Source organism: Lagopus muta, chromosome 3 (assembly GCF_023343835.1).
Source record: "Lagopus muta isolate bLagMut1 chromosome 3, bLagMut1 primary, whole genome shotgun sequence".
Lineage (NCBI taxonomy): Eukaryota > Metazoa > Chordata > Aves > Galliformes > Phasianidae > Lagopus > Lagopus muta.
In genome coordinates, this window is record NC_064435.1 from 34,058,238 (window position 1) to 34,068,958 (window position 10,721).

The 10,721-nt window shown below is 41.7% G+C and overlaps 1 non-coding gene across 1 annotated transcript; it reads left to right on the top strand.

The window, feature by feature from the left end:
• Positions 1-10,211: 10,211 nt before the first annotated feature.
• TRNAY-GUA (transfer RNA tyrosine (anticodon GUA)) lies at positions 10,212-10,301 on the top strand. The gene is given in 2 exon segments: positions 10,212-10,248; positions 10,266-10,301. It is a non-coding gene; the product is annotated as a tRNA-Tyr (tRNA).
• The last annotated feature ends 420 nt before the right edge of the window (positions 10,302-10,721 follow it).

Here is a 10,721-nt window from a genome sequence, read left to right on the forward strand (position 1 = left end):
TTTGCTTTGGCTTTATAAGATGCAACTTTTATCTAGCCTTTCTCACAATAGCCTGTTTAATTAACACTGATTTGGCTACAAAATGAGTGAGTTGTAATTACTTCATCTTCCTCATTCTGTGTATAAATTGTTTTCTACTTGCATTCATGAGCACTGGTACAGAGGCTGAAAAACTGGCACAGACTGGTAAGGTAAGCTTTAGTTATGTTTCTGATTAAAAGAGTTTTTCTGAAAGAATGACTAGAGAAAAGCTTTTTGGATTTCACACTTGCTCTAAATATTTCATTAAACACGTAGGACCTTTGAATTCAAGAGTCTTAAAAGTGGATTTTTATATATTTGAGAGTAAAATCTGAACCTGTTCACAGCTGTCACCAATAAGAAGGTGTAGAAAAATGCTGTACAAATGCTGCCATACTCCTATGGTTTGAAACATTGTTTAAAATACATTTCAAACCAAAATTTAAAAACATGCATTTAGTGTATCCATGTGAATAGTAAAATTTGGAAGAAGCAGGCCTTTCAAAACTTGGCAGTACTTAAGAATAACACATTGACAGCTACTTAAATTATCTCTGTGCTTTTTCATTTCATCTCTTTTTCATCTCTTATGCTATTTAATTTCAAAAATTGGCTGTAATTTTATCTTTTGAGCCTACAAAGAAGTCTTATAATCCATCTGTGAAACTTGTGCTGCTCCTTCCTTTATTTACTGAAAGACCTAAATTCAAAATGAAATAGCATTGAGATGTTCTTTAAAGCGATGGATTTAAATGTACTAAGCTAATTATGATTGTGTGTTGTATCATGAAAAATTGGTAATTATCCTTTAAAAGATTTGTATTTTGAAGGCTTAAATGCCTACTGCAAAACTAGACAGTTATTCATCTATTTTTAATGCAGAATTTATAATCTAAACTCAAACCGTATTGTATGAAGCAATCAAGAATATTTTAAATGTTTTCATTTTTCTTTTATTAATTTTGTTTATCAGTATATGTCTTTGTTAGATTACAGCTATTCTTTTTTTTCTCCTCCTCCTTCAGCCTCCCATATTTATACAGCAAATCTAATATAAAAATCTAGCTGCAAAACTTCATCTTCTTGCCAGAACAAGACCCTCACAACTGATTTTTTTCCATAGGATCAGGATGAGAATTAATCTTGGATGTTCATCAGCAGGTGTAGAGTGTCATGGAAGGTGTTCTGGGTACCATGAAGAATCATTTCAAACATATTTTGACTGAAAAAGTTGATACAAACTATTGCCTTGCCTGATGTGGAGTCTTTTTTTTTTAAGGCTGGAATATATTTCGGCTTCTACTGACCTGTGATGTTTTGAATATTTAATTTTTAATGATAGGTGAAGAAAAGTAATAACACTTGAATCCATAACAGACGTGGTGACTTTATGGAAACCTGGCAGTCAGAGCTGGTATTTGAATTAAACAGATAGCTCAGAAAGTAATGCCTCCTAGAATCATAGAATGTCCAGAACTGGGAGGGACCTCTAAGGATCATCGAGTCCAACTCCTGGCTCCACACAGGACTACCCAAAATCAGACCATGTATCTGAGAGCATTGGCCAACTGCTTCTTCAACTCTGGCAGCTTGGGGCTGTGACCACTGCCCTGAAGAGCCTGTTGCAGTGCATGACCACCTGGTGAAGAACCTTTTCCTGCTACTCAACCTGAACCTTCCTTACTGAAGTTTCAGGTTGTTCCCTCAGGTCTTGGCACTGTCACAGAGAGCAGAACTCAGCACTGCCCCTCTGCTCTCCATGAGGAGCTGCAGCCACCATGAGGCCTCCATTCAGTCTCCTTTAATCTGGGCTGAACAAACCAAGGGATTTCGGCTGCACCTTGTACATCTTCCCCTCTAGACCCTTCACCATTTTTGTAACTCTCCTCTGGACGCTCTCTAGTAGTTTTGTATTCTGTTTGTGCTGTGGTGCCCAAACCTGCAGACAGTACTTGAGGTGAGGCCACAACAATACAATGCAGAGGGGGACAATCCCTTCCCTCAACTGGTTATCAGTGCCGTATTTGATGCACTCCGGATATGATTGGCCTTCTTGGCTGCCCGGGTAAACTCACATTCAACTTGCTGTCTACCAAGACCCCTAAATCCCTTTCAATGGGACTGCTCTCTGGCATTGCATCCCCCAGTCTGTATGCATAGGCAGGGTTGCCCCTTCTTGGTCTTGCTAAACTTCATGTGGTTGCTGATGGCCCAGCTCTCTAACTTGTCTAGGTCTCTGTATGGCCTCTCCACCCTTGGTGGAGTCAGCAGCTCCTCCTAATTTAGTATCATCAACAAACTTGCTCAAAACATCTAGTCCTACATCGATGTCATTTAAGAAAAAATTAAAGAGAACTGGCCCTAAAGTGGAGCCCTGAGGAACCCCACTAGTGACTGGCTGCCAGCCTGATGTAACCCCATTTACTAAAATCCTTTGGGCCTGACCTGTCAGCCAATTGCTATTTATTAATTTCCATGGAGACTACAACAGCTACAAAGAGTACAGTAACGCTATTTGATAGAACAAATGTTCAGCTACAAAATGCTATTTTTCAATGCAGTCAGCTATGCATTTTTGCATGGTTTTGATGTATGAGAGTCTGCATGCTGTGCTAGTAAAATTCTGCACCAGAGGAGGTGATCTGCTGTTGCTACTGCTGAAATGCACCACCCACCTTCTTACTGCGCTCGTGTTCACTTTCCAGTCTCCATGAGCATGCAGCGAATGTCAGTGGGTGCCACTGTTTCTGCATGGGGGAATTCCACCACACACCTGTGCTCCATACGCACTTCCACGTCAGACGCCATTTTGTCAGACTGCCCCTCTGCTGCCATCTGTCACACAGCAGCAAAATGGAATGGAATGTTGGTGGGAAGGCTCAGCCTCTGCTGCCGTACCACCAACAGCCACCTCTGATGTTGTGGGCAAACATAATAAAATAGGAAATGTTATTTTCATGGCAGCCCTTAGACTGAGGATGCTGGCTGATTCTGAATGTTTATTTAAATTTTCAAAGACATTAGGCTTCAATGTGAGCATCACTTCTGTTGCAGTAACCGACAGAGGCTTCAGAAGAGACCATTATTCTCTGTTCTGTTACTTTAAGGCATTAATTTGATGATTATGGCATAGCTGCACAAATTGTATTTGGTCTTTATCCACCTCTGTTTTTCTTTAAGACTACCTAATTTTGTTTTCTTCTGGAAATATTTTTAGTGGATTGTCTTGCTGGTAGCTAATCTAATTTCACTTCTAAAGCAGTCCTGCAGATTCTGTTGTAGGTCTGTGCAGGCTGGAAACTTGCATACATCAAAAAAAAAAAAAAAGGAAAGAAAGAAAGGAAAGATGGTAGGTACAAGGAAACAGAAATTAGAAGGGGGTTTGGGAGGTAATGTTGTGGCTCTTAACAACCAATTGTATGCATGGCTTGGCTGTGTGAAAGGCATGAAGCCACCTCCTATAACCCTTTGAGCTGAGGTTCAAGCAGCTTTCAGAATAAGATCTGATTTTATATGTTCTTCTGTCAACCCAGTATACAAGATCTTATTTCAAATGAAGCTTCTTCTGGATACTTACATTCTTATATAGAGAGATAATTTGTCCTCTCACCATGTTACCTCCTAATCCTGAACTTCCTTTATTTTCTCCTATGCGTTTGTGCAGACTGAGAATTTTTCTGAGTTCTAGTGTCATGCTTGTTTGTTTTTCAACGTTCATTTGAACACCTTAAATCCTGAATCATTTTTATCAGAGATTTCCCAGTTCTTACTGTCTTCAGTTAGTACCACTGCTTTTAGAGACAGAGTGATAATAATACCATTTCACACAAACTGTCAGAAATTAAAATCTTGTTTGGCTTGAAGATCTGTGCATATGGGACAAGAAGGAATGAAGGGATGTTCCTGAGAGAGCAGAGGGCTTGTGAGTGCATTTTTGGAGAAGGAAGTTACTATCTGAAGATCTGTCAGTGGTTCTAAAAATCACTAGTAGTTCTGTGGGCAGCGGTGTTCCCTGTTGTTTCATCTGCAGAGTGATTAGCTTTGAATCCAAATCCGGTGATTTCCTTGATGTCCACCTTTCTGTTCTCCTAGGAGCTGAAGCTGCCAAATAAACCATTTTCTACCTAGTGGAAGGTAAGGATTGAGGCCTACCCAGCTGTTGCCACATCATAATGGTTTGTGGCAGTAAGAGAGAAGCCAAAGACAGAAAAGAGGACAAAGGCATAACTTAAAACTATAATGTATGAAAAGGAGTTATTTCATACTATTCACGTGCTCAAATCTGCTAAAGCAGTGCTCAGCACATCTCTGAGTCCTATGCCTGAACACTGTGCTTACAGGAATACTAACTACCGTTCCCCCAGCCTCTATGTCTTTCTTAAAATAAGACTTCCCTAGAGAAATGCTGAGAATAGTAGTTACTGTTGCAGGAGAGATGAAGAAAATAATAGTAAAGAATACCTTCTTCTTTCAAAATAAAAAAAATTCAAGGCATAGTACAATGGAAAAAGCTAAACACTAATACTTAGCTCTTTGCTACCTCTGGTCTTGGTCCTTGATCTAAGGATGAATTAACTTCTGAATTCATAGAGATGACTTTCTAAGGCATAATACCGAAACAGCATGGGAAAATCTGTACTGCTAATACCTGATTAACAAGTGATTTCCAAGGGACTCTTCAATCTTCAAAGTTGCATGCATGTCAAAGAATATTTTTTTTTTCCTAAACAAACTGACCATAACTAGTAAAATTGTCCCTCCCTGATTACCAAAATAAACAAGTGGCAATTGAGAGATTAGTAAGGTCTGTCAATTAAGACTGATGTTGTAATCTGATCTTGAAGCACTGTGATTTTTTTTTACAGGGAATGTTTGATGGCAAGATCACAGGTAACGTATGAGTGTAAAATTGGGAGTGCTTTTTTCCCTATTTGACTGATACAAGGTTGTTCCACTTTTAACCACTACAAACTAATGTTTGCCTGTATAGTGTAAGTCTGGATGTGGCTCTGGACAGCCTGGTCTAGTGGTTGGTGACCCTGCCCATGGCAGGGAGATTGAAACTAGATGATCTTTTAGGTCTTTTTCAACCCAGGCCATTCTATGATTCTATATGATTCTATGCTCTGTGCAAGAGACAAGCATGAGGTCAGCATGACCTCAGTTTTTTTTATCAAGCTAGTGATAGCTTGATAAAAGGATTGCCAGAAGCAAGGCTACAGAGCAGCTCATGAGATATGAAATGTAACATCATCTCTGAGATCTACAGTTATTCTATGTTAAATAACTTCTTTTCTGAGCAGATTCTTGTGTAGGTCTCTGGCAGGGCTATACCACTGGACTTGCTACTAATCTGAACTTGAAAACTGTTGTTTTGTGAGAGGGTGATTGGTTTTGTTTGATTGTTTTCTTTAATCCCAAGCTTGACCCAAAGCACACTTCACAATTGTTAGAGCACTCATACAGCCTCCTTGAGAAACTGATGTATGTTGTTTGGGAAATGTGCAAGAGACTGTTATTTTTTTTGTGCTCTGAAATGATCCATAACTGTGACAGTATAAATTCTAAGCACATCCAGATATACCCAATTATCTCGATATTTTTGTGATACAGTAGCCTTTAATTCTTACATTTCCACTCTCCTTTCACTGGCGTGATATAAATCTGTCAATATAGTAAAGCAAAATTCACAAAATCACAAAGTACATATGATTCTTCTATGTTGTGATTAACAGAACACAAGCTAATTGGCAGGCAGAAGCATTAGCACTTTTTCTCCTCCCTGAAAGAGAATATAAATAGATTGAGTCAAAAGCACTCAAAGCTTCATTCTTGCGAGTAGTGGTTGTTCCTTAAGACTAGTCACTTCAAGAAAATGTAAGGAATAGTCAAGAGAAAATTTCAACAAAAACAGATTGTTTTCAGCAGCCACAAAGAGAATATTGCCCTTCAGAATCTCTGATACTGATATTTGGTAAATATCTTCTGTTCTTCACCAGAAATTTCTCTACCCATGGGCAACAAGCTCAGCCCCCGCAAGGCCAGTGCAGTCAAGATTATCTTTGTTTCTAAATGAGTAGTGCTGTGAGACCAAACCCAGACAAAATGTAGCTGAGCTCAAATCCTGATGGATGCCTGTGCTTTTGATTTTGTGTTTTTGTCACTGAAGATCTCTAAAGATTATAGACTATTGAGACTATAAGGCATTGAAGTCTACTAAAGGAAAACAGTTCAGCAAAAAGCTGTAAGCTCATTTATAGTGCCCTTCATCTTGATGTTAGCAATCGTGTTTCTTTCACTTTATAGGCCTAAGTTCTCTGGGATTGGGAAAAGCTGTTTGTGAGATAGGAAACTTTACAGAGGAAATAACGCTCCTTGTTTTCACAACTCAAAAAACTGATTTCTGGATTTAACCTGTAAAAGTTATGCTGGATTCCAAGGTTGAAGCTCTCACAGCAAAAAATCAGCTGTGTGTCTTGCTGACTGTCTGTGCAGAGATTCATCTTCCTAAAGACTTCAGGATCCTCTGTGGTACAGCTTCCGAACAGCCTACAGACAGATCATGCACTGATTATTTTTAACTTCCTGATAGTGATATTAAGCTCTGTGTCTTCTGAGGTATAGTGTCCTTGTATTGCTTATCTATCCAGATAAATGTTTAACTGCCTGCCTGAATTCACAATGAGATTTTGTGGAGGGTAGCAGCAAATAATCGCAAACTTCTGCACATTACTTCAGAGTCTTTCCATCATTTCAGCTCCGTGAACCTTTGAAACAGAATAGTGACTGGTATTCTTTTTTATTCATTAAAGGCTTTCCCAGGAAATAGATGACACTGCCACAGAACTGGAGCAGTAACAAATGAGCTCAGAAATATACATGAGCTTAATATATTGCCTAATAATCTGGTAACTTTTTACCACTGCAGGTTGGTGAAATTCTTTTGAAGCATCAGCATTGCAGAGAAAGCAACCTGTTACCCTGCAGGAATGCTATTGATCAGAGGCATAATTAATGCATAATATATATGTAGGAAGTATATATAATATTTTTCTGCATTTCAGCAGAAAGTTTAGCAAAAAGGCATGAATAACAGGGCAAATTACAGGATTGTTGCTGAATCGTTCTGAGTACTTTGGCAAATCATCTGGGTAAGAGTATGTATGTGTGTCCTATCTTTGGAATTGGGATGCCCACTGCTGCTAGCACTTCAGGAACACTGCAAAACCAGCTAACAAACAAACAAGAAAAAAAAGCAGAATCCAAATACCAACAGGTGGTTCTGGTGATGTTTGGGGTTGGTTTGTCAGGAGATCCCACCAAGGCGGTGGGAAAGTGGCAAAGTGGCACTGGAAGTAGATATACTCACGAGCCATGAGCATGCAGTGATGGCTGTACTTTGGTTCATACTGCAAACCTGAACTTGCAACAGTGTCTTAGCATTTGGTCTTGTTTGTCAGGTCTAGGTTGGAATGGACCCTTCCTTTGAGACAATGAAGGCAAGCAAAGATGTAAAGCAGTTCTTGCAGAATGGGACTCAGATATTGCAGACTGGGAAGTGTCCTGCCAGGAGTCTACTGAGGCTGTGCCTGATGGCTTATGCACAGTGACAGCCCAGAGAGTGCATTAAAATGGTGGCATGTGGGAGAGATGCTCTTTATCATATTACAGAGACAGAGTACCAGTCTGTATCTCTGTATCTCCTTTCTTATACATGCATCTCCATCCTTTTTTTTTTTTTTTTTTTTTTTTTTGCTTGTGAACGAGTACAAGAAACTGCAAAATATTGGACCCTGTCAGACAATAATACAAATAAGATTTAAAAATGTATATTATGTGAGATGCATATTTGCTTACTGATGTACTCCATGAAGAGTGTCTACTGTATGTCAAAACATATGGTGTTTATGTATACATATACACATTTAACAGGACTGTCAGCACTTACTAATTCAGTAGTTTGACTCAGCTCATGCTTTCATTAGGATCTATTTCCTACAAATTAAGAACATATGTGTTAGTATGGGAACATACAAGAAGGTACTTACTTAAATAACAATATTTTTATTTCAGGCTCCTTTGACTTTAACATACATGAATTCTAAACATTTGACATTTCATACTGCATGATGCTGATGACACAAATCCTGTTCCGGGCAAGTTGAACTTTGTTCTTTTTTTTAATTATTTTTATTTTTATTTTATTTTATTTTTTTTTAATTACAGCTTTTGTCACAGCTTTGATGTGAGTAAGCCTGCTGTTGTCATCCCTGGATATTAAAAGCAAACCCCAGTGAATGTGGGTTGTACAAAAAACACCGAGAGAAAGCAGCAAGCAAAGACCATCTGAAAAATAAAAGATCAGAAAAAAAAACAAAAAAAAAACCTGCGAATGCACTGATATGAGTTCATCCTGGTGAGAGTACGTTTGTAATGCATGTTAATTTCTCGTTTGCTTTTTGTCATTCCTCCAGCGGTGGATGGGATGTGCCACGGGCTGAGGTTCTGGTGTGCGTGTGCAGGGGGCGCTGGAAGCCAAGGTTTCTCACGAGCCCTACTCCAGAGCCGCCTCCCCGCCCGAAAGGAGGGACGTGAAGATGTACGTCTGCAAACATACATATGTGGGGATAGATGTACATCTAAATTCCACACCTGTAAGGCTTTATTATGGAAATAAATGGAATCTTAAGACTTTTGTGTAGGGGAATATCTGAAAAATGGACTACAACGCATCTTGGGAAGATTTTCCTCTCTTGAGCTGTGTAATAATTTTCAATAGATGAACCTGCTTCTGAAGTTGAGACGAAGTTGTATGAAATAAGAAACCATGTGCTGTTCTGATGATTTGTTTTGACCACTAAGCAAAAAGCACGCTAAAATTAATAAAGGAAAAATATTGATGATTTGGCCCCACAATAAACATTCAGGAACCGAGCAAACACCATTGACAAGTATCTTCAAATGCCAATTCCTGGAATGCCTCACTCATTGTTGCAGGATTGCTCCATGGTTTGTCGGCCCAGTCACTCCCAACCCATAGCCTTAATGCTGATGATGACGCTCATTTCTCCTAAAGGCTGTGCAGAGTTCATGTTTCTGTAAATGCAGCCACAAGAGGATGCGGTGAGATGTTTGGGGTGCTTCCTTTTTTAATATGTAAGTGGGTAGTGGTTAGAGCAGCCACCCAACAAGTGGGATGGCTGGGCATGATTGAACCCGCATTTCTCAGTTCTCTCTTCTCAAGTGCATGTGGAACCGCAGGGCATCAGTGTTTCAGAGAAGGAAAAAACAACATAAGGGCACTTTATTAATTTTAGTGTCCTTGTACTTGGTATGGAGACTGTGCTCCTCATGGGGCTGCCAAGGGCTGCTCCTGTATCCCTACCTTGATCCATCACCGGTCAGCAGCAGAGGCGATGCCTTGGAAATGGGAACCTCACTGCTTCCTCTCTAGGAACAGACACTGCTGCTTGCATTTTTACTTGCTCTTGGGGGGAAAAAAAGAAAAAAAAAAAAAAAAAAACTTGGTTTGCCCTACACAACTTTAGAAAGAGGACAACGGGTGTTTCTGGCCCATCTCATGCATACCCACTCCTGCAGGAGGCGCCCAGGGCCCTGTGCAGCAGATGGATATTCAAGAACCAGAGGTTTTATACGTCTCAACGACCTCCTCTTGCCAGGCCTGTGAGGTGCAGATGCCTCTGACTGTTCCTCTAGGAACAGTCAGCCCTGGGGTGTTGCAACACCGTGCTCAGGGATGCAGGAGTTTGTTGTGCTGAGTGATTCTCTCCAAGCAAGCAGTGCCTGCTGTGCAAGTGTGTCCCTGCCTGTAGCAACACCTCACACCTGGGGAATGCTGTGGGGTCAGGATCTCTCCCTTTAGAATTTTCACAGGTTTGGGGCATGTGTGCCAGGAGAGAGCGCAGGTTGGCAAAGTGCACAAGCTTGGTGTGTAAGTATGTGAGGTATTGCATGGCTTTTCACTTTTTCGGGTGGCAACTGCTTCTCATGTGATGCATGAAAAGCACTATTTATTATTATTAATATTAATAATAATAAAGTACTCTCCAAAAGCAGTGTGACTATAACCAACCCCACAGTCTCTCTCCTTGCAAAGAATAAGGATTGCAGGCCGTGTTCCGCCGAGCCCGCCAAGTTGTGAGGGGCGGAACGGCAACGACTGCCAGTTCCCTTCGATAGCTCAGCTGGTAGAGCGGAGGACTGTAGAGGCGCCGCCCGCGGGAATCCTTAGGTCGCTGGTTCGATTCCGGCTCGAAGGAGGCTTGATTTTGCCTCGCAAGGCCGCAACGGTTTTTTTTCCCTCTCGAGAGCGGTTAACCGTCTCTGCCGTCCCGCAGGGGCTGCGCTGGCCTTGTCCGCGCGGGGCGGGCGCTACCAGACGGCGGCGGCGAGCGTTAGGAGGGGCCTCGCGGCCCCGTTACGCGCCCGCACGGCCACTCCTCCTTTCCCCCCACCCCCGCCTCGGGCGGGCGCGAGGATTCGCGCGGCCCCACCTCCCCCTGGCCCCGCCCGCTCCCGTGTCGCGTGCGGCGACAGCAGCCAATGGGGCGGCAGTCCGCCTGCGCAGATTCAAACGGTGGCTCGGGAAGGAGGCTGGGCGCGAGATTCGGCAGCAGCGACCGAGCCCGCCGCGAGTGTGGCGGTGGCGGCGCAGCCGGGGCCGCGGGGGGGGGTGGCTG